The sequence below is a fragment of the Rhagoletis pomonella genome, unplaced genomic scaffold (genome assembly GCF_013731165.1).
Source record: "Rhagoletis pomonella isolate Grant_MI unplaced genomic scaffold, Rhpom_1.0 Rhpom_scaffold_00003, whole genome shotgun sequence".
NCBI classification, from domain to species: Eukaryota; Metazoa; Arthropoda; class Insecta; order Diptera; family Tephritidae; genus Rhagoletis; species Rhagoletis pomonella.
The window spans coordinates 20830074-20852453 of record NW_023458557.1 but is presented as its reverse complement, the minus strand read 5'-3'; the positions used below and the strand labels follow the sequence as shown (position 1 = coordinate 20852453).

Genomic DNA, 22380 nt, shown 5'->3' with positions numbered 1-22380 from the left:
AGTGGCGACTGTCCCCTTTCGAATGAGGGGGTTTGGGGGGCCACGCCCCCTCCGCCCCCCACCCCAAGAACGATGGGCCAATAACTAAACATTTCCCGCGCCTGTTTCTCAATTTCAAAGTTAGTGCCACTTGTTTGTTTAACGACAGCGTAAGTTGAAACTCCTTCAGAAAAGGATCCGTCCGTATAATAAATTGTGTCAGGGGCAAATTGATGAACTTTTTCCGCAAACAGGGATCTATATATATCAGGATTCACGTCGTTCCTGGTTTTTTCGGTTAAGCTGAGGTCAAGCGTTACATATTAGTCCTGGCAGTAATTCATCGCACAGAGGAGTGATGATTGGTAAGCCACTTGATTTCATAAATTGGACGATGTTGAAAACTGCGGATCTGTTACTACTTTTTGGTGAAATACATTCTACCGAGGCTTCTTGAACGAGGGAGGATAGGGCTGCTTTGTTGGATGAATAAGTATTAGCACCTAGATTTACTGCTCGTTTGTGTAGTATTGATACAAAGTCACTATACTTCGCTTCATTTCTTAGTGCTTCAATCGGAGTGGTTTTAAGAAGACCCGAGGCTATGCGAAAGCAATTATTCATAGCGGCATTTACTTTTTGATATTGGCAGACGATGTCCATCCATATAGGGTAATACAATGTTGCACCGTTCCCATTACTAGGCTTTTACAAATATTTAGTGCCGTGTCCATGTGCGGACCCGTATTTCTTGAGCAGACGACATTCAAAAAATTATTGATGTTTTTTTAATTTTGAAACTACTTGGGTTATATGGTCATTCCACTGCAGTGACTTTGTGAAAATAATACCAAGAATCCTCATCCTATTTTTTATTGGTACATTCGATTGTCGCATTCTAATGTATCGCGCGTCACAGCCGTGCTTACGACAGACGTGCAGAATTTCAGCTTTGTGTGCAGGAATGATAGCTCCTGTTTTGCTTGCCCACCTTGCCATGCGTTGATCTACTGATTTTAATGCTTGTTCAACTTGGATTAGTTTCCCGGACGCTAGTACGAAAACATTGTCGGCATAAAGTGAGATGAAATCAACTCCCTCTAGGCTTCTCAATGCTCGAATTAAGGTGTTGGCGTAGGCAACGTATAGTATGACAGATGATGAACCTTGCGGTATCCCGTTATCCAATTTGCATTTGTCCGAAAAATAGCCATGTTGTTGTTGTTGTAGCGGCTACAACAACCCCGCCCAGGACGGTTGGTATCTCAGTCGTTGTCGTCAAGTTCCACTAACGGCAACCCTAGGAAGCGTGCAGCTTCTGCGGGGTTGGTCCACAGGGACAAGGCCGTTAGGGTTGTCGGGTTTTCCGGGCATGAGCAGAGATGTTTCGAGTCATGTGGGGTCTCTCCGCATGCCGGACACTCATTCGGCACATCCTCATTCCATTTACTCAGGTAGGAGTTTAACCTGCTGCAGTAGCCGGAGCGAAGTTGTGCTAGTGTTGTGCGCGTCTCCCGAGGCAGATGAAGCTCCGTCTCGTCTGTGTCCGGGGGCTGTATGCCTAGAACGGCATTCACAGGTCTGGAGTCTACATAACTCGAGACTGACTTCCTGTGAATGCCGTTCAGGGCCTGTCGGTAAGCAGTCGGATCCAGAGGTTGCTTGATGAACCTCTGGACTTCGTCCGTCAGTTCATATAGATGCCTCCTGACGTGCCTAGGCGAGGGCTCCTCTGCAAGCAGCTGTCTGTTTGGGTCGCCACTTCTTTGGCTCCCGATCAGGAACTGCTTTCAGAGCATTATATTGTGCTCCTTTACGGGGAGCATTTGCGCCTCGCCGTGAAGATGGTGTTCGGGCGACATCAGGAGGCATCCCGTCGCTGTCCTGAGTGCGGTGTTCTGTGCCGTCTGAAGCTTCGTACACTGCGTCCTACTAGTCCCCGGCGACCACACTGGCGCTGCGTAGTTCAAAACCGGCCGGCCTATTGCCTTTTATGTTGCCAGCAACGTTTCTTTGTCTTTGCCCCAAGTACTGCCGGCTAGCGACTTGAGGACCTTGTTGCGGCTCTGTACTTTATTGACAATAGCGGTTGCGTGCGCAGAGAAGGAGAGCAAGCTGTCGAATGTTACTCCGAGTATTTTGGGGTTATTCACCGTCGGAATTGGTGTGTCATCGACGTGAATCCCTAGCGGTAGCCTGACCTCCTTCGGCCAGGTTGTGAACAGGGTCGCGGAGGATTTCGTAGGGGAGAGGGCTAGACACTTTGCAGTGAAGAAGCGAGAAAGTTCGGAGAGATATCCGTTTACTTTCGAACACAGGTCATCAATTCCATTCCCAGTCGCCATGATCGAGTAATCGTCGGCATAAGAGACAATCGAGACTCCCTCTGGTGGTTGAGGGAGCTTTGAAATGTAAAAGTTAAACAGTAGCGGGGAAAGGACACCACGCGGTGGAACCCCCTGTTTTATTTTTCTGTTGTTGTTGTTGTAGCGGCACTACTAAGCCCCGCCTGTTTCGGGTCAACTTTTAATCATTATCGTCAAGCACAACTAACGGTAGGCCCAGGAAACGAGCTGTTTCGATGGGGTCGGACCAAAGGGAGAGAGGTGTTAGTTGAGTCGGATTGAGCTGGCATGTGAAGAGGTGGTTGGTGTCGTGGGGGGAGTCTCCACATGCCGGGCACTCATTTGGGATGTTTGGGTCGAGTCTGGACAGGTAGCTGTTTAGGCGGCTACAATATCCAGACCGTAACTGAGCCAGGGTAACGCGGGTCTCTCTAGGTAACTGAAGCTCCGTCTCTTCCACAGGTGGTGATTGGGCTCCGATAACGACATTCCTAGGCCGGGAGTCGAGGTAGGTGGAGACAGACTCCCTATGAATGTCGTTAATCGCTCGTCTGTACGTCATTGGGTCCAGTGGTTGGTCTGTGTAGGTCTGGACTGCGTCCTTGTACATGAATAGGTGCCCCCTGACGTGCCTGGGCGGAGGCTCCTCCTCCAGCAGTGGTCTGTTGGGGTGTTCACTTCTGTGACACCCCACAAGAAACTGCTTACAGAGCATCTTGTTGTGTTCCCTTACGGGGAGCACTTGGGCCTCACTGTGTAGGTGATGCTCAGGCGTCATCAGAAGGCACCCGGTCGCTGTCCGGAGTGCGGCGTTCTGAAAAGTCTGTAGCTTCGTCCACTGCGTCCAACTAGTCCCCGGTGACCAAACTGGCGCAGCATAATTTAGAACCGGCCGGCCAATTGTCTTGTATGTTGCCAGCAACGTTTCTTTGTCTTTGCCCCAAGTGCTGCCGGCGAGCGACTTGAGGACCTTGTTGCGGCTCTGTACTTTGTTGACAACTGCGGTTGTGTGCGCGGAGAAAGAGAGCAGGCTATCAAAGGTAACCCCTAAAATTTTCGGGTTGTTCACCGTCGGTATAGGTGCGCCGTCGACGTGAATGCCTAATTCTAGCCTGACCTCCTTCGTCCAGGTGGTGAAGAGGGTCGCCGTTGATTTCGTTTGGGAGAGGGTTAGGCTCCTTGCAGTGAAGAAGCGAAAAAGGCTGGAGAGATAGCCGTTTACTTTTGAGCAGAGGTCATCAATTCCATTCCCAGACGCCAAAATCGAACAATCATCAGCGTACGAGATCAGGGAAACTCCTTTCTTAGAAAAAAAAGGAAAGGCTGTCATTCCCACGACAGCCGGTTCTACGTACCGGAATGACTCGGGTTTCACCCGACCAAGGGCTGTTGTTTCGGCGATCTAACCCCGTCTAGATCGGCGATACACATTAATCATTATCCGTCCATGGAGCAATACCTTGCAGCCGGATTGCTCCGCATCCTTCTTCTCCGGGCGGGCGTAGAGCCCAACCCCGGACCTGAAACTTACTTCTGCTGTGTTTGCCAGAATCGACTCCACCCGAACTCCACTTCGGTTAGGTGCAACTCCTGCAACGGGTGGAGTCACCTAAGAACCTGCTCTGGCCTTAGGTCTCACCGGGAGTGGACCACAAACTTTGTGGCTCCCTGTTGCTCAAGCCAAATGGCACAATCAGCCTCCACGGCTACCCACTCGCGTAATGCACGGGTGCGACCTAGCACCCGAAGAGCCTGCACGGCCCCTAGAAGCTCCCCTGAGCAACAGCAAACCTCCCAACACACCCCTCCCACACAACCTACCGGCCGGTCCCACTCGCGAGCGCGAGCCAACCAGCAGCTACTGGTTGCCCACACCATCTGCTCCGTGTGCCAGAACAGAATATACCGGAATGTGACATCAGTCAAATGCAACACATGCCTTGGCTGGTGCCACTTCCGGCTATGTTCTGGTCTACGCACCACTCGCGTATGGACTACAAACTACAGCGCCCCTTGCTGTAGTGCACCGCCGACGCAGACAACAACGCCCATATCGCAGCCACCTACCATCAGGCTGCAACAGCAACTGCGTCAGGCGCAACAGGCACAAGGTAGGCCCCACACTTCTCTGACCCCCCGTATCGCGACCAGCCTCCCAAGGCACATGAACGTACTCCAACTCAACTGCAACGGACTCCAGAGCAAGATTGAGGAGATAGCAGTCTTCATGGGTCGGCACGGCATAATGATAGCTGCGGTCCAAGAAACGAAGTTGCACAGCAACTCAACTCTGTTGGGTTGCGCCGCCTACAATGTGCTCCGTAAAGATCGCGAGCGAGATAATGGTGGTGGACTAGCGTTCATTCTACACCACACAGTGCAGTATCGGCTAATCGAAGAAGACATCGACCCAAGGGACACTACCCTAGAATGTCAGGGCATAGCTGTCCGGTCAGGCGATGTCGAGCTCGAAATATTTAACGTGTACATACCCCCTGTCACCTGCTGCCCGGCTGGATATCTCCCTGACATAGGTGCGCTACTCAGAGGCGAAAACCGATTGGTAGTAGGTGACTTCAATGCGCACCACGATCTTTGGCACTCAAGCCTGGCCAATGATCGGAGGGGAAACAGTTTGGCTGAGCAGATAGACGATTCGACATTCTGCACCATGAACGACGACGCCCCCACCAGGATTGTGGGCAGCTGCAGCAGCTCGCCAGACCTAACAATTGCTAGCGCTGGTCTGATAAATAGCATATCATGGCGACCTATGCTAACGTTAGCATCAGACCATCTGCCCATAATCATCTCGATCAATAAGCCCACCGACTTTGCTCCAGCGGTTCACCGAACCTACACCAACTTCAACAAAGCTGATTGGAACGGCTTCGCGGAAGTTACCGAGAGCAGCTTCGCCGCCCTCCCCACACCCACAGACGTACATGGGTCGTTCTTAAAAAAACATGACCAATTGGTGTCCCCAGACTTTACTATTTTATATTTTGTTTCTTCAAAAAGAAAATAGAAAAATATCTGCATTTTTATAAATTATTATCGATTCTACGTAACTATATTATAAAAAAACAAATAATTAATTATCTGAAAATAACTTAAAAAATATTTTCAATGTCAAAGGTTTAGCAAAAACCTGTGTCCCGAGCCAATTTATAAAAATTTAATAGTTATTTTCAGTTGAAATAAAATTGAAAAAAAATAATATTTACAATTTTTGTTATTCAGTTTGTGTATATTAATACCATATATAGAAAAGAATGATGAAAAATAATTTTTTTGTATAATTTTTATGAAGAAAATTTGTGTCCCCAGGTTTTGGTCCCTCTGTGTTACGTCCACTCATTTTATTGAAAAATGTTTGTTAAACGTTATGACGCGTATATTTCTCTTATGCTTCTCCATCATAACTTAGCTAAAATCAACAAAATGTGTTTTGAACTGTTCAGTCTTGTTTAGTGCGTTGTTGAGTAAGGAACCCAATTGTATGCCGGGTACGTACCCTTATTCAGTGTCAACTCTGTTACTGTTGAAAAACGGTGAGTAAAGTGATTTTTTATTTATTTTATAATTTTTTTATAAATATTTTATGTACATTAATTAAGTGGACAAATAAATTCTCCAAAATTCGAATAAAAAGCTAAAATATGGTATTTTTGAGTTAATTTGTCCCCTCTGTTACCGGTCCACTCTGTGACTTATTAACTCCAAAAACTCCAAAAATTAAAAAAAATACTGCTGGTTATGGATTCCTATTGTTGATACCATCCGTAACCACATGAGGCCAATTATAAACATATTTGGCCAACTTAATTTTTAAAAATTACAAAATTCAGAATGGTCATGTTTTTTAAGAACGACCCACATGCTGGCGAACGCCAGTTCCGCAAGGTAGTCACAGCCGCAGCAGCTCGCTTCATACCGTCCGCACGCATCGCGGAAGTCCGCCCAAATTTCCCGGCTGAAGCAGCTATACTAGCAAATGAGTGTGACCACCTACGCCAGGTCGACCCCGGGGACCCTCGCTTGAGGGAACTTAATTTGGAGATTCGGCAACTGGTAAATCAACACAAGCGGACAAAGTGGGAAGAGCACTTGAAAGCCTGTAACTTCACCTCTGGTGTGAGTAAGCTCTGGTCAACCGTGAGGTCCTTGGCCAACCCGACGAATCGTGATGACAGAGTGGAAATTTCATTCGAAGGTCACTCCTCATCGGACCCGAAGAAATGCGCGAACTATTTCAGTCGGCAATTCACACTGCATCCTTCGGTAGACAAGGCCAAACGTCGAGTGACCAGGAGGCTGCACAAACTGCCCAAAAACGATGCACCATTTGTTTTCACCAGCGGTGAAGTAAAGGGGGCCATCGGGAAGGCGAAAGCCTCCAAAGCCATTGGACCCGACGGAATCTGTATGCTGATGTTGAAACATTTGGGGCCGACAACGGATTGAGGCTGATCGACTTCGCCGGGGCCCGAAACATGGTAGTATGCAGTACTAGGTTCAAGCATAAAAATATCCATCAAGCTACCTGGCTGTCTCCGGATCGAAAAACGAGAAACGAAATCGATCATGTTGTGATAGACGGAAGGCACGCTTCCAGTGTTTTAGACGTACGCACACTCCGAGGCCCAAAACGACGACAGAGTCGAAATTTCCTTCGGCGACCATGCCTCGTCGGACCCGGAGCGATGCGCGAGCTATTTTAGCCGGCAGTTCATACTGCATCCTCCGGTGGACAAAGCCAAGCGTCGAGTGGTCCGAGAGGTCCTGGATTGGATTTTCTGGTTTTACCGCATTGGTTTTATTTAATTTTTTCTTTTAATAATATATTTTAAAAAACGTAAACACGTCACTTACGATTGAAAAAATTTTATATTTACTACTTCATGTCGTTGACATTTACATTTCATTTATAAGTTTAAGTTATTTATAAACATTCGCTCTCAAAACTTATTAAAGGTTTATTTGAAAAAACTTTTAATAAGCTTAATATTAAAAATGCTTATTTAACGCTTATTATAGCAAACTTAATTTAAGTTATTTTTAAAAACGTTTACTGAAATGCTTGTTGGGTATTTACATTTTTTGTTTTGCCTATCTGGATTACTGTATACTGTGGGTTTTACAAACAAATTAAACAATTATTATTTTATTTAAACAAGTATAAATTCAGCAAGTTATAAGCACTACACTATGTTCGTTTACGCTAACTACAAACTGTCCATATCGGAAGCGAGAGTTTTCCAATGTTATTCTCGGCTACGCTTCATATGTATGTTTATGTTGGGGTGAAATAGGTAGGATAGCAACAAAATAATGTAGTATGTATTTATACGTATAAACATGCACAACAAAAATCTACCGTTTGGACATCATCCAATGTTATCCATTCCCCTGGCTGATGTTTGAACCGTAACCAGAGATCGTTTTTTTTTCAAACGTAGTGGACAATAATAATATTTTGTAAATTTCGGTATCAAATGAAACGTAAGAAACACTATGGCTCTTCACACCGAGCTCGGTATTCGGTAACTCGGTGTCCGGGAATTTTTTCTAATGTATTTTGTTTCTGTAAAAGAGCGATTTTTTACTACAAATTTTCATTATTTACCTAAGTATTGATTCTTATAAAAAAAAGGGGCGCAGGCGAAAATTTGTAATAAAAAATAGCGCGATTTTTTATTACAAATTTGCATTATTTATCGAAGCATCGATTTCTATAAAAAAAGCTCTTTAAAAATATAGGAGTTTTATTATATGCATTCAACATACATACAAGTAGTAAAATTGTATACCGTGATTATGTGCCGTTATTAACACCCTTTTATTAGCTTCACCTGTATGTTTGTATGTATGTATGTTTGTAACCGACTCCTTTGGACTCGATTTTGACCCACTTTAAACGGACAGATTTAATTCAAACTTTGTACACTTATCAAGAATCAGCGACAATATAATAATTTCACTCGTTAAAGGGTGAACACACCAAAACTGCGACACTTTGGGAAGCGTATAACTTACCCAAAACGAATTCAATATTTTGAAATTCAAATACCATAAGTTGACCATGACCTTAGTTGAACGTAGAAGAAACTTCATTTGAATTTGATTCCTAGTTGAGTTAAAAATGGCAACCGAGCTAGAAACGAGACAAAACATTTTGCACGAGTTTATATATGATCCGGCCTTAAGTACACGTAAAATTGCTAAAAAATTAAAGAGTGTACTATTCGACAGTTTGCAGGGTTTTAATCGGTACAAATAAGGCCTGACAGTTACGAGAAAACCAGGGAGCGGGGGTTAGCATGGTCAAAGTGATAAAAACAGTGCTCGGAAGGTCCTCAGTGCGTTTTCGCGAGATCCGAAGGTTTTGTCGCGTTATGTTGCAAACTCCGTACGGAGATCGCAGTTTTTCGTACAAAAGGTAAAGCGGAAAGCTTCATTGAGATGTTCTACAGCTCAAACAGCGCCAGACCGAGGCGCAAAGTAGAATGTTACAGCGAAATCCCGCATTCGGAAGTTGTATGAATTCTAAATTAAAAAATACAACAGCATTGTTATGGACTACGAAACCTACTGCCTTAAAAATTCAAAATATATTGCAGGTCAAGATTTTATTACTGCTGCAAGTCGTCAAGATTCTCCTGAAAGTTGTAAGCTGAAAATGAAGTCCAAATTTCCAAAAAACCACATGGTTTGGCAAGCTATTTGATCCTGCGGCCGTAAGAGCAGCCCTTTTTTCCCATCCGGGACAATGAATGATCAAGTTTATCGGGATGAGTGCCTCAAAAGGCGTCTTCTGTCATTTATCAACAGATAAGGAGTAGGCCATCGTTCTGGGCGGACATGGCAACCTGCCACTATGCCAAGGACACATTGCCGTGGTATAATGCAAATAACATCAATTTTGTACCTCACGACTGCAATCCACCCAATAGCCCAGAGCCACGTCCTATTGGGGAATATTGGTCAATTGTCAAAGGAATCTTGAAGAAAACAGGTGAAAGAGTGAAAATTATTGAAGAGTGCAAAACAAAGTAGTTGTGCTCATCGCGTAATGTCGATGATGCAGTCGTGCAGAACATGATGGCGCGTGTGCGATGAAAATACCGATTACTTGCATATGGAGCAAATAATAACTAATATTTTAACATTTTAATAACATCTAAACTTCCAAGTTATATAATACAAAAAAAATATAATTTCAAAGCCTTCTAGTTTGTTTCTGGTAGTAATTTCTAAGTGTCGCAGTTTTGGTGTGTTCACCCTTTAGGCAAGGGGCGTAATGTTCATGCATTGTATACCGACTTTAGTAAGGCTTTCGACATGGTGGACCACGAATTGTTATTAAAAAAACTGAGTCAATATGGAATTAAACACAAAGCACTCCAGTGGCTTCGCTCATATCTCACCGGCAGACACCTGCGCGTGCGCGTAAAGGGTCACTTGTCAAGAGAGTACGACGTTGTATCTGGAGTCCCGTAAGGGTCACACCTTGGCCCAATTTTATTCAACATTTTTATAAACGATATCGGTGATAGCTTCAACTCTGAATACTTACTATATGCGGACGATCTGAAAATATATAGAGAAATAAGTAGCGAAAGGACAAATACGCTCTCCAGAATGATATATACAAATGGAGACCTGGTGCAAGTTGAACAAGCTTTACTTAAATGTCAAAAAATGTGCAGTGATCGCCTTCTCGCGATCTCATAACCAATCACCACCTGTATATCAACTAGGTGGACAGCACATACAAGTAGTTGAAACAACAAAGGACCTTGGAGTAATCGTCGACAACAAACTAACTGTCAGCGAACATATTATTTATATAACCATTCGAGCATATAGAACACTTGGTTTTGTGTGTAGATCCGGCAACGAATTTAGAAATGCCAACACACTTATTCGTCTTTTCTCCGCGTTTGTTAGACAACTACTCGTCGAACATCAACTTCTTCGGAGCCTTGTACTCTTTATTTCTTGCCGACATCAAAAAACTTGTTTTGCAATAATGTATATTTAATTATTTAGTAATTCCGTCACTATTGAAATAATCAGACTTTGGTAATTTGTGTCTTATGTGTTTCCTTAAAAATGGACGAAAAATATGGCAAGGAGCACCCCACGCTTTTTCACAATAATACTAGTATTTTTTGTTCATTATTATTTTCAACTTATATTAAGAATAATTTTTTACTTTTTAGTTTCATATGCTTTAAAAGCGTGTTTTTTAGTTTTTTTAAACTATATTTATTTGTGGTGTATTTTCTTTTAAAACGTACAGTAGCACACATTTGCTCTTACTGTCGGCCATCGTTGTTTCTTTTTGTTTGTGAAATGTGGAAAAATTTGTAAACACATTTATAAACGTGTTTTACTTAATCAATTAATTAATGAGTGTAAATTTAAGTATTACAAACGCATGCGAACATATTAAGGATAGCATATTACTATAATTGTAAGTTGAAAGTGGCGTTTTAAATTAAAATTTGGTGATAGTAGTCGGGATATTTTAAAAACAAATTACTTAAAAATTTCTGACTGTCGTGCAGTGCGGACGTGCTTTTACGTTGCTCTTGTAAATTCGTTCTTTTCGCTTGTCTAATATGGACGATCTTTGCGGTAAATGCGGAAAATTATTCGAGCGTAATAACTCTGCCATTGTACCTTGCAGTGATTTCTGTAATAAATTATTCCACCGCGTTTGTTGTGAAGGCCAAGTAGCCGAATATGATGTCAAACTTTTTAAGAGAAACAGGCATATCTGCTCATTCGACTCACTGCTGGCACTGCATAAAAATGGACTGGATTCCATCACTAGTGTCTTAACTGGCCATATTAGTGAAATCAAAAATGAAGTCGCTGCTATAAATCATGCAAATTGTGAAAACAATAAACATATTCTAGCTGGCATAAATTCTCTATGCTCAGAATTCAGTGCTAGCGCTGAAAAGAGAGTCGGCTCGGTATGAAAACGAGACCGTTGCTACTGACTTGATCATCAACGGCATACCTAACGCTGTGAATTAGAGTTGTGTGGAGATTTTCTCTAACATCTGCAGCGCAATACAACATGAGATGCCAGCAGTAAGAGAAATATTTCGAGCGCCGGCTACGAAACAAAGCAGCGACAATGCATCTTCACCTATTGTTGTTAAGCTGCAGTCCTCTTATGCGCGCATTAGACTCTTCAAATCAGTAGCTGGTTACTGCAAAGCAAACAAAAGAGCTCTTGCATTAAATGACATTGCTGTGGAAGGTACATCGAGCATCCACATACATGAAAGCTTTTCGAGAGCGAACCGTGAGATTATGCACTATGCCGCCCAACTCAGACGTCAAAAACATCTCTCAGCTGCTTTTTCAATACGCGGTCAGGTGCTTGTACGAAAAAGGGATGGCGATTCGAGTGTACGACAAGAAAGGTATTGATGAAATTGTCGGCACAACTTAAAGCAGGCAGTTTCATGTTTTGTTTGTCAAATCAATTATGCCCTGCAATAAATTGTTTGTATGTAATGTTAGTTTTAAGTTTTACCAAGTTTCTCTTTTCTCCCTTCTTGTTCCTTTCACTTTCAATTCTTTCACTTCTATTTGCTTTTCATGCCCTGATGATTTGTAGTTATATGCACACATATGTATATATTTGTTTTTTTGTGTTTACATAGTTGTTTCTTATTCAGTTCAGTGCAAAGTAATTAATTTAACATGACTGTTACACAAGCATCTGGCGCTAATGGAAACCATAAGCTTATGTTAGATATTTTGTGTTAACAGTCGACTGGTCTTAACATAGTTCATTTTAATGCACGGAGCATATTTGATATTTGATATTTGATTTGCATATTTGAGCAGTCTTTAGTAGACATTATCTGTGTTTCTGAGACATGGTTTAGTGATCTTATTTCTGGCCTTCATTGCTGCATCAACAATTATAATGTGATTCGGAACGATCGTAAGCACAAAAAAGGGGGCGGTGTGGCCATATACTGCAAGAAATCTTTTAAAATCAAGCTTCTTGCAAAGTCTGCAGGTTCTGATACAGAATTCATAATTTCAGAGGTTTCTGACGGTATAACCAAAGTTTGGATTTCTTGTGTGTATAATCCACACAAATGTTTCATTATAGATTGTTTCTTCGCTGAATTGTCTGTATTTTTAATAGATTATGAATGTTATGTTATCTGTGGTGATTTTAATGTTAATTTACTTGTCAATGACTCTAGTAGTATCAAACTGCGTGATCAAATCTCAGCATCTGGGCTATTCGTTGTTAATGAATTAGCGCCTACTAGATATGCAAACAACTCTAGGCCTAGCCTTGTAGATTATTTTATTATCTCTGACCTGACCTATATTCTTAAATTTGACCAACTATTTTTTATATCTGACCATGATTTAATTTTCTGTACTGTTGATGTAGTGTTTGAACGTTCTGCAATTTGTGTTGCTTTCTCGTATCGTGATTTTCGTTCGTTAGATAATAGTGCATTGTTCTCTGGTTGTTCTTCTATTCATTGGAATGAATGTTGGTATTATGAAACGGTAGACAAGAAGCTCGAATGCATTAATAATAATTTAACTACCCTTTTTGATCGTCATGTCCCCGTCCGTACTGCAAACGTTATTAATACATCCTGCCCTTGGTTTAAGAAAAAGTAAGTTTCGCTATAAAGAAACGCACCAAGTTGCATGCCAAATGGAGAAGGTCGAATACTGATACTGCGTGGCATGCGTACAAGACCGCGCGAAATGAAGCCACCGTTATCATTAAACAAGCTAAAAGGTGGTATTGTAAACAAAAACTGAATCCTTCTCTCCCATCTAAAGAATTGTGGAGCAACTTGAAGCATTTAAACATACATGGGAAAAATAAAGTGCAGTGCAAAATTCACCCTGATCTATTAAATGACTTTTTTATTGGTTCGGAAAACTGCAGTAACTCTACTATCTCTGATGATACCCCTTTAGATGCTTGTATAACTTTAGATTCTTTTGCGTTTCTCTGCGTGAGTGAATGTGATGTACTAAAGGCAATTATGGCTATTAAGTCGAATGCTGTTGGTGATGATGGAATATATTTAAGATTTGTTAAGATCGTGCTCCCATTTATTATAAGTACTCTTACCCATATAATTAATCATTGCTTCTCTAGTGGCCGTTTTCCAGATGCTTGGAAAAAAGCAATTATTTTGCCTATTCCTAAAAAACCACTTGCGTCGAACCCTTGTGAATACAGGCCTATGAGTATCTTACCAGCATTTTCTAAAGCGTGTGAGTTTTTGATGGCTGACCAAATCTCCATGTACATTCAAAAAAATAATTTGCTTTCTCCTTTGCAGTCTGGGTTTAGACCCAAGCATGGCTGTGCCACTGCTATGGTTAAAATTTTGGATGACATTAGAATGCCGTACGATAATGGAGATCTAACTATTCTATGCCTCTTAGACTTTTCTAAGGCATTTGACTCAGTCAACCACTCTTTGTTATGTCGGAAACTCAGGCACTACTTTGGATTCTCTAATGGTGCGATAAAACTTTTGTCTAGCTATCTTAAGGGCAGAGTTCAACGAGTTAAATGTGAGAATGTTTTTTCTCAGTTTAAAGCTATCAAAGCAGGTGTCCCTCAGGGATCAATCCTTGGTCCTCTATTGTTTAGTATGTTTGTAAATGATGTGTTTTCGGTGTGCAAATATGTAAATGTCCATGCGTATGCTGATGATATTCAGCTGTACCTTTCGAATCGTATAGGTCTCGTCAAGGATATATGTTTTAAGGGTCTGTCCGGTATCTTGTGTTGGGCGCAGAGGAATCTTTTATGTTTAAATGCTGCTAAGTCGTATGTCATGCCTATATGTAAAAGTGTAATAGACCCTACCAACATCCCACCTCTGTGGATTGGTACAGCCGCCCTCATGACCACTGAGAAAATTAAGAACTTAGGCTTTATTGTAAATAATAAGTTAAGCTGTTGTGATCATGTTAATAAAGTAGTAAGTAATGTGTATGTAACTTTACGTAGGCTAGGAATGTCTGCTTCGTTGACGCCTCAGGAAACACGACGCAAACTTGCTATGCAGTTAATTTTGCCCCATTTCACATATTCCGAAATAGTTTATAGCAAACTTGATTCAAAGTCAGTCAGCAAGTTGAATGTAGCTTTCAATAACGTAACACGGTATGTGTATGGCATTGGACGATATGCTCATATATCGCCATGGCGCGATAAAATTCTTGGTTGCAGTATTATAAATTTTTTGGCTGAAAGAAACTGCATTTTTTTGTATAAATTGTTAGAGTGGAAAGTCCCGCAATATTTATATGAAAAGCTTCAACTAACCAAATCACAGAGACATAAAAGCTTGTCCCTAAATATAATTCGCTTACTTCCAGTCGACTGTTTTTCATAAGCGCTGTAAGACTGTGGAACTCGATTCCAGAAAGTGTTAAAGCTAGACTGAATAGAAGCAATTTCAAAAAGTTAATAATTCAATACTTTAGTGGCCTTGATATGTCCTCTGACTACAAATAATCTTGGTGTGTACCTTTTTTCCTCTTTCTTTCTTCTTCTACCTATTTTCTTACATTATACATCTCCGTTTTCCTCTTTAATCATTCACATTTGCTGTATTAGTATTAAGTTTACATTAAGAACTCATATATTTTAGTTTGTATCTTTTCTTGGCAAATTATGTTAGTATAGATTATTTTTCTTTGTTGATGTACATATAAAAGACTGAATTGTCTTAGTTGTACAAAAATTTTAAATAAATAAATAAATAAATAAATAATAATTCGTCGACCAACAAGACAATAAAAATATATTTTCAAAATGCTTCAGGTCTTAGAACCAAGGCAGCTCACTTTGAGTATGATATATTCGTAATTACTGAAACTTGGCTTAATGCTCAATTTTTTTACGCCGAGTTTTTTGATCCAAAATTGTATGATGTTTTTCGTAAAGACAGAGATCCGAACAAAACGGGTCTTAGTAGAGAGGCGGTGTACTTTTAGCTACGCGATGTAATCTACTAGCTTTTTCCGTCCCACTAAAGGATGATAACTCTCTGTTTGATCAAATGTGTGTGCGCCTTCACCGACGTGGGGATAGGTTTTTTATAATCATGGAAGTTAACTTCAATTACCCCTACGTTCAAAAGTGGTAATAAATGTGACGTCAAAAATTATAGGCCTATTTCAAAATTATCCACAGTACCTAAGTTACTTGAGTGCATCATACTTTTTTTCAACCTCAGGCAGTCAATTTTATCAATCAGCACGGTTTTGTAACGGGAAGATCGACTTTAACCAATCCAGCGGTATTCTCGGATGATTGTTTTGCTGCCTTTCAAATGGGCTGTCAGGTTGATATAATCTATACCGATTTTTCTAAAGCCTTTGACAGAATCTCACATAAAATTCTGCTTATCAAACTTTTCAATCTGGGCTTTCACTCTGTGTTCCTGCGATGGATTGAATCTTACCTGTACGGTAGACAAAGCTATGTCGTTATTGATTACATTTCTTCTAACGCATTTGTGCCAACCTCTGGTATCCCCCAGGGAAGTATACTGGATCCGCTGCTAAATTCCTAATGTATGCGGATGATTTAAAAATCTACTCGGTTATAAAAAATGCTCGAGACTCAAGTAATCTGCAAGCTGAGCTCAATATGTTGTACCTTTGGTGCACTAAAAACAAATTGCCTCAACATTAAGAAATGCCACCAAATGACGTTTTCTAAGCGTCATAATCCTATCCGTAACACCTATCTTATTTCGTCAACAAATTTAGACTCGGTGAATGAGGTCAAAGACCTATATTTTGATGCAAAATTTAGTTTTGTTACACATGTTACCGACCAATGAAATGCTAAATAGCACAAATGTACATTATTACCTGCTGCTGACATTATTTTATGTTACTTACCGGAATTAGTGAAAGTGGATTTTGGTGCGTCCACCCTTCGAAATTGTGTTATTAATACTATGACAGAGAACACGCAGTATACGTCGCATAAATATGCGGATATTCACCTAATTTACGGTGAAGTTTGCTGTAATGCCAGAGCTGCTCAAAGACTTTATGCAGAGCGATACCCCAATCGTCGGCATCCGGGCCGTGAAGTATTCGCAGTTCACAAAACTTTAAAATACCACATTCAGATTACCTGTCGAGGGTTAGATTTTGCAGTGAAATGTTGCGAATGCATGATTCAGGCCCCAACTTTTTTAATAAAATAATTTGGAGCGATGAATCATACAAACGTGATAGTTATTTTAATTTACATAACGTCCACAGTTAGCAGATAGACAATCCTCACGAAATGAGATAATATCGTTCGCAGTACCAGTACAAAATAAATTTATGGTGCGGTATTTTTAATTGTCAGATATTGGGACCTGTGGAACTGCCGCCAACGTTCAATTCCCACTGTTATTTAAAGTTCCTTTAGGAAAGGCTTCCAACTCTTTTAGAAGATGTACCCTTAAACCTGCGGCGAAGACTATGGCAGCAAAATGAGGGATGTCCTGCTCACTACGGGCGTGAAGTAAGAGCTCATTTAGACGAAACTTATCCTCGCCGATGGATTGGACTATACAGACCAATCACATGGCCTGCTCGATCGCCAGACCTGAATCCATTAGATTTATTCTACTGGGGCTGTCTTAAGGACAAAATTTATTCAAAAATTCAAAACGAAGAGCATTTGCGGGAATAAATAAATGGAGCTGCTGCTGAGATAGCCCAATTGAGTTTAAGATGTCTAAAAGCGTCTTTTCTTGAAAGGTGCCGAGCTTGTATTAGAGTAGAAGGTCGCCAATTTGAGCATATTTTTATCAATAAATGAATAAATTTTTCTGCAAACAACTCATGTATGTTTTATTTCACGTGAAATCTTGTTATTGACTCTAGTCCGGATCCCGGTAAGTAACATAAAATAATGTCAGAAGCAGGCAATAATGTACCTTTGTACTAGCATGTCTTTGGTTGGTAAAAAAAAAAACCTAAATTTAAATCTATTAAATACATTCTAGCGTGTCTCAGTCCTTTACCCATAAAAGCGGCTATAACTTTTTTTATTCTATTCGAAATAGTAAGAGTGGCACATTTCTGAAATATTTATTAAATGAGAAATTTTTTTATGTAATGTAAAGTTATAGCTCAGTACAGTTTTTTTTCACCACAGATAGTCAAAGTTGGGGAAGAAAATATCAAAAAGTTAAAAATCCCAAAATAGTCATAATTTTATAATGGTTCCTTAATATATTTTAACTACATTGCATTTGAATATGGAGAAGCAACTATCTGGAAGAATTTTACATAAAAAATTTACTAAGTATAGCCTTGTTTGTAGATGCAGTTAAAGAAAATACATGAAAAGGCACGATTTTTCTTTAATTCAAAAAAATTTAAATATTTCAAAAACGGTGACACTTTTAGTTGAAATTTTTTTGTTTATTAGAGAGCTCACCACCCCACCTGCCTTCTCCTCAAGTTTGGCAGGTTACTTCTGGGACATCCTGTATAGACCTTTGAATATCTGCCGAAACATATTTGAAATTCTACTACTTCATTTTTAGTGGCCCGTTGCAGGAAGTTTGACTCTTGGTGAGCGCTTCAACTAAAGCATTTAAAAAGCGATGCACGCAAATTTTAGTTTTTATATTATTAGTTCTATTGGAGCGCTCCATATTCAGCAGTAAGCGCTCCCTTCCTAATTTCATACTTTATTGTATTTTAACATTCCGTGTTATTTGAAAGAAGCGCTCCCTCGCGCTCCCAAAGAAGCCCTTGGTGAGCGCTTCAACTAAAGCAATTTAAAAAGCGATGCATGCAAATTTTAATTTTTGTATTATATTTTTGTTTTAATAAAAGAATGGCGTTTTTGTAAACCATTTGATGGTTTTATTAAGTTTACTTATAAATATGTTTTCTTTTTTCTTTTCTATGTGGTATACATACGAAAATGCATACATACATACATGTTTGTAAATAAATTAACTTTTTTCAAAAGAAAATATTTTATGTTACTACTCAAAATGATATTTATTTCTGAGCATTGTTAGAAATTTAAAAAATTTAATTTTTACTTTGCTTTTGTACTGCTCCGTACTTGCTCCTTTGGGGAGCAGCTAACTTTCAGTCCCGTTGGGTTACTACTCAAAATGATATTTATTTCTGAGCATTGTTAGAAATTTAAAAATTTATTTTTTACTTTGCTTTTGTACTGCTCCGTACTTGCTCTTTTGGGGAGCAGCTAACTTTCAGTCCCGTTGGGCAATGAGAGAAGTGTGAATGTATTAGTGCAAAAGTGTTAATGTATTGCTCGGGAGCAGTTGTAAAAAAATACACGAAATAACCAGTTAAAAATGTATTCAAATAATTTTGCTCATTTATTTCATATATGTACATACATACATATATGTAATTATTAATAAAAACGGAATTTTTACATAGATATATTTAAACCTCAAATATTTAGGTTTAGCTGCAAACGCATACATATACATCCATATTACATATGTATACATTCCCGCGACAGCCGGTTCTACATACCGGAATGACTCGGGTTTTACCCGACCAAGGGCTGTTGTTTCGGCGACCTAACCCCGCTTAGATCGGCGATACTCTTCAATCATTGTCTGTCCATGGAGCAAATCCTTGCAGTCGGATTGCTCGGCATCCTTCTTCTCCGGGCGGGCGTTGAGCCCAACCCCGGACCAGAAACATATTTCTGCTGTGTTTGCCAGAATCGACTCCATCCGAACTCCACTTCGGTTAGGTGCAACTCATGCAACGAATGGAGTCACCTAAGAAGCTGCTCTGGTCTTAGGTCTCACCGGGAGTGGACCACAAGCTATGTGGCTCCCTGCTGATTAAGCCAAACGGCACAAACAGCCTCCACGGTACCCGCTGGCGCAATGCACCCAACACCCGAAGAGCCTGCACGGCTCCGAGAAGCTCCCCTGGGCAGCAGCAAGCCTCCCAACCGCTCCCTCCCCCACAGTCTACCGGCCCGTCCAAATCGCGCGTGCGAGCCAACCAGCAGCTCCTGGTTGCACACACCCTCTGCTCCGTATGCCAGAGCAGAATATACCGGAACGTGACATCGGTCAAATGCAACTCATGCCTTGGCTGGTGTCACTTCCGCCTATGCTCAGGCCTACGCAACACGCGCGAGTGGACTGCGAACTACAGTGCACCATGCTGTAGAGCACCGCTGACGCAGACAACACCCCCCTCACTGCAGCCACCTACCAACAGGCAGCAACAGCAAGCGCTTCAGATGCAACAGGCCCAAGGTAGACCTCACTCCTCCCTCACCCCCCGTATCGCGACCAGCCCCCCAAGACATACGAAACTTATACAACTGAACTGCAACGGACTCCAGAGCAAGATTGAGGAGATAGTAGTCTTTATGGGTCGGCATGGCATATTGATAGCTGCGGTCCATGAAACGAAGTTGCACAGCAACTCAACTCTGTTGGGTTGCGCCGCGTACAATGTGCTCCGTAAAGATCGCGAGCGAGACAATGGTGGCGGATTAGCGTTCATCTTACACCACACAGTGCAGTATTGGCTTATCGAAGAAGACATCGACCCGAGGGACACCACCCTAGAATTTCAGGGCATAGCTTTCCGGTCAGGCGATGTCGAGCTCGAAATATTTAACGTCTATATACCCCCTGCCTCATACTGCCCGGCAGGATATCACCCTGACATAGGTGCGCTACACAGAGGTGAAAACCGAATGGTAGTAGGTGACTTCAAAGCGCACCACGATCTCTAGCACTCAAGCCTGGCCAGTGATCGTAGGGGAAATCTTTTGGCTGAGCAGATAGACGATTCGACATTCTGCACCATGAACGACGACGGCCCCACCAGGATTGTGGGTAGCTGCAGAGGCTCGCCAGACCTTACAATTGCTAGCGCTGGTCCGATCAATAGCATATCATGGCGACCTATGCTAACACTAGCATCAGACTATCTACCTATAGTCATCTCGATCAATAAGCCCACCGACTTTGCTCCCGCGGACCACCGAACCTACACCAACTTTAACAAAGCTGATTGGAACGGCTTCGCGGAAGTTACCGAGAACAGCTTCGCCGCCCTTCCCACACCCACAAACGTATATGCTGGCGAACGCCAGTTCCGCAGTGTAGTCACTGCCGTAGCGGCTGGCTTCATCCCGCCCGGACGTATCGCGGAAGTCCGCCCAAATTTCCCGGCCGAAGCAGCTGTACTAGCAAATGAGCGTGACCACCTACGCCAGGTCGATCCCGGGGACCCTCGTCTGAGGGACCTTAATTTGCAGATTCGGCAACTGGTAAATCAGCACAAACGGAAAAAGTGGGAGGAGCACTTGAAGGCCTGTAACTTCACATCTGGTGGTAGTAAGCTCAGGTCAACCGTGAGGTCCTTGTCTAACCCAACGAAGCGTGATGACAGAGTGGAAACCTCACTTCGGCGGACCCGAAGAAATGCGCAACCTACTTCAGTAGGCAATTCACACTGTATCCTTCGGTAGACAGGGCCAAACGTCGAGCGACCAGGAGGCTGCACAAGCTGCCAAAAAACAGTGCACCACTTGTTTTCACCAGCTGTGAAGTGAAGGGGGCTATCGGGAAGGCGAAAGCCTCCAAAGCCATTGGACCCGACGGAATCTGTATGTTGATGCTGAAACATTTGGGGCCTATGGAAGTAGCCTACCTAACGGAGGTCCTCAAATTGTCTATGGCCACTCTCATCATCCCTGATCTGTGGAAATCAGGGAGAGTGGTCCCACTGCTGAAACCGTGGAAGCCCGCCAACAAAGGAGACTTATCGCCCGATAACTCTCCTTTCCCCGGTCGCGAAGACACTAGAGGCCCTGCTACTCCCACACCTCACCTGCCACTTGACCCCAGCAAAGCATCAGCACGGATTCCGTAAAGTGCATAGCACAACAACAGCACTTAACGCCATAAACACCCAAATAACTCGTGGCCTAAATCGAAACCGCCCCTGTGAGAGAACGGTTCTAGTAGCGCTGGACTTGTCAAAGGCGTTTGGCACCGTCTGCCATTCCACGCTGCTAGAAGACATTGAGGACTCCTGACTCCCACAGGGACTGAAGCGATGTTCGACAAATTATATGAGTGGTCGACAGTCGTCAGTAGTCTTCCGAGATCAAACTTCGAAACCAAGAAGAATTAAACAAGGGGTTCCACAAGGTGGTGTTCTCTTCCCCTTATTATTTAACTTCTACATCTCGAAGCTTCCCCAGCCACCTGAGGGAGTTTCCCTGATCTCATACACTGACGATTGCTCGATTTTGGCGTCCGGGAATGGAATTGATGACCTCTGCTCAAAAGTAAACGACTATCTCTCCAGCCTTTCTCGCTTCTTCACTGCAAGGAGCCTAACACTCCCCAACGAAATCAACGGCGACCCTTGTTGATGAAAACAACTTGTGATCAATTATACTTGTTAAACTTTTGATCGTATGTTTTAATCATGTGTACCTGAATGTACTTGAAGTTTATTGTGAAAATTTTCTTCATTCGTTTTCCAAATATTCAATAAATTTATCAGATATGGACTCAGCTTAACCGGCCATAACTAGATTCTTGCGGCTTTGAATATTGTAAAACAGAATCCTTATTAAAGGAATTAAGGGAAGCGAATCGTAATGGCTACGTCTATTGCAAGAATTCCATTACTGAATGGAAAAAAGTACAATACATGGAGAACACAGATGGAAGCGGTGTTACACAAGAGCAGATTGTTGCGTATAGTCTGCGGAGAAGAGCAGAGGCCAGAGGACTTGATTCTACCGGCAGCAGCAACTGGAGAACAGCTTCGTGAATTGGCTAAAAGGCAAGAAAAGCAGCAAGGATATGATGACAAAAATTTGGATGCACGTGCAGAAATTATCATGACACTGGAGGCGAATGTTGTCAGGATGGTAAGAAACCTGAAAACGTCGGATGAGGTGTGGCTCTACCTGCAAAATACGTATGACAGAAAGTCTACAAGGCGCAAG

At 42.0% G+C, this 22380-nt stretch overlaps 1 protein-coding gene across 2 annotated transcripts in view; it reads left to right on the top strand.

Moving 5' to 3' along the window:
• The window catches only part of LOC118735062 (transcription initiation factor IIB), a gene marked incomplete at its 3' end in the record, with an annotated part of 135094 nt that overhangs the window by 6735 nt on the left and 105979 nt on the right, over positions 1-22380 (top strand).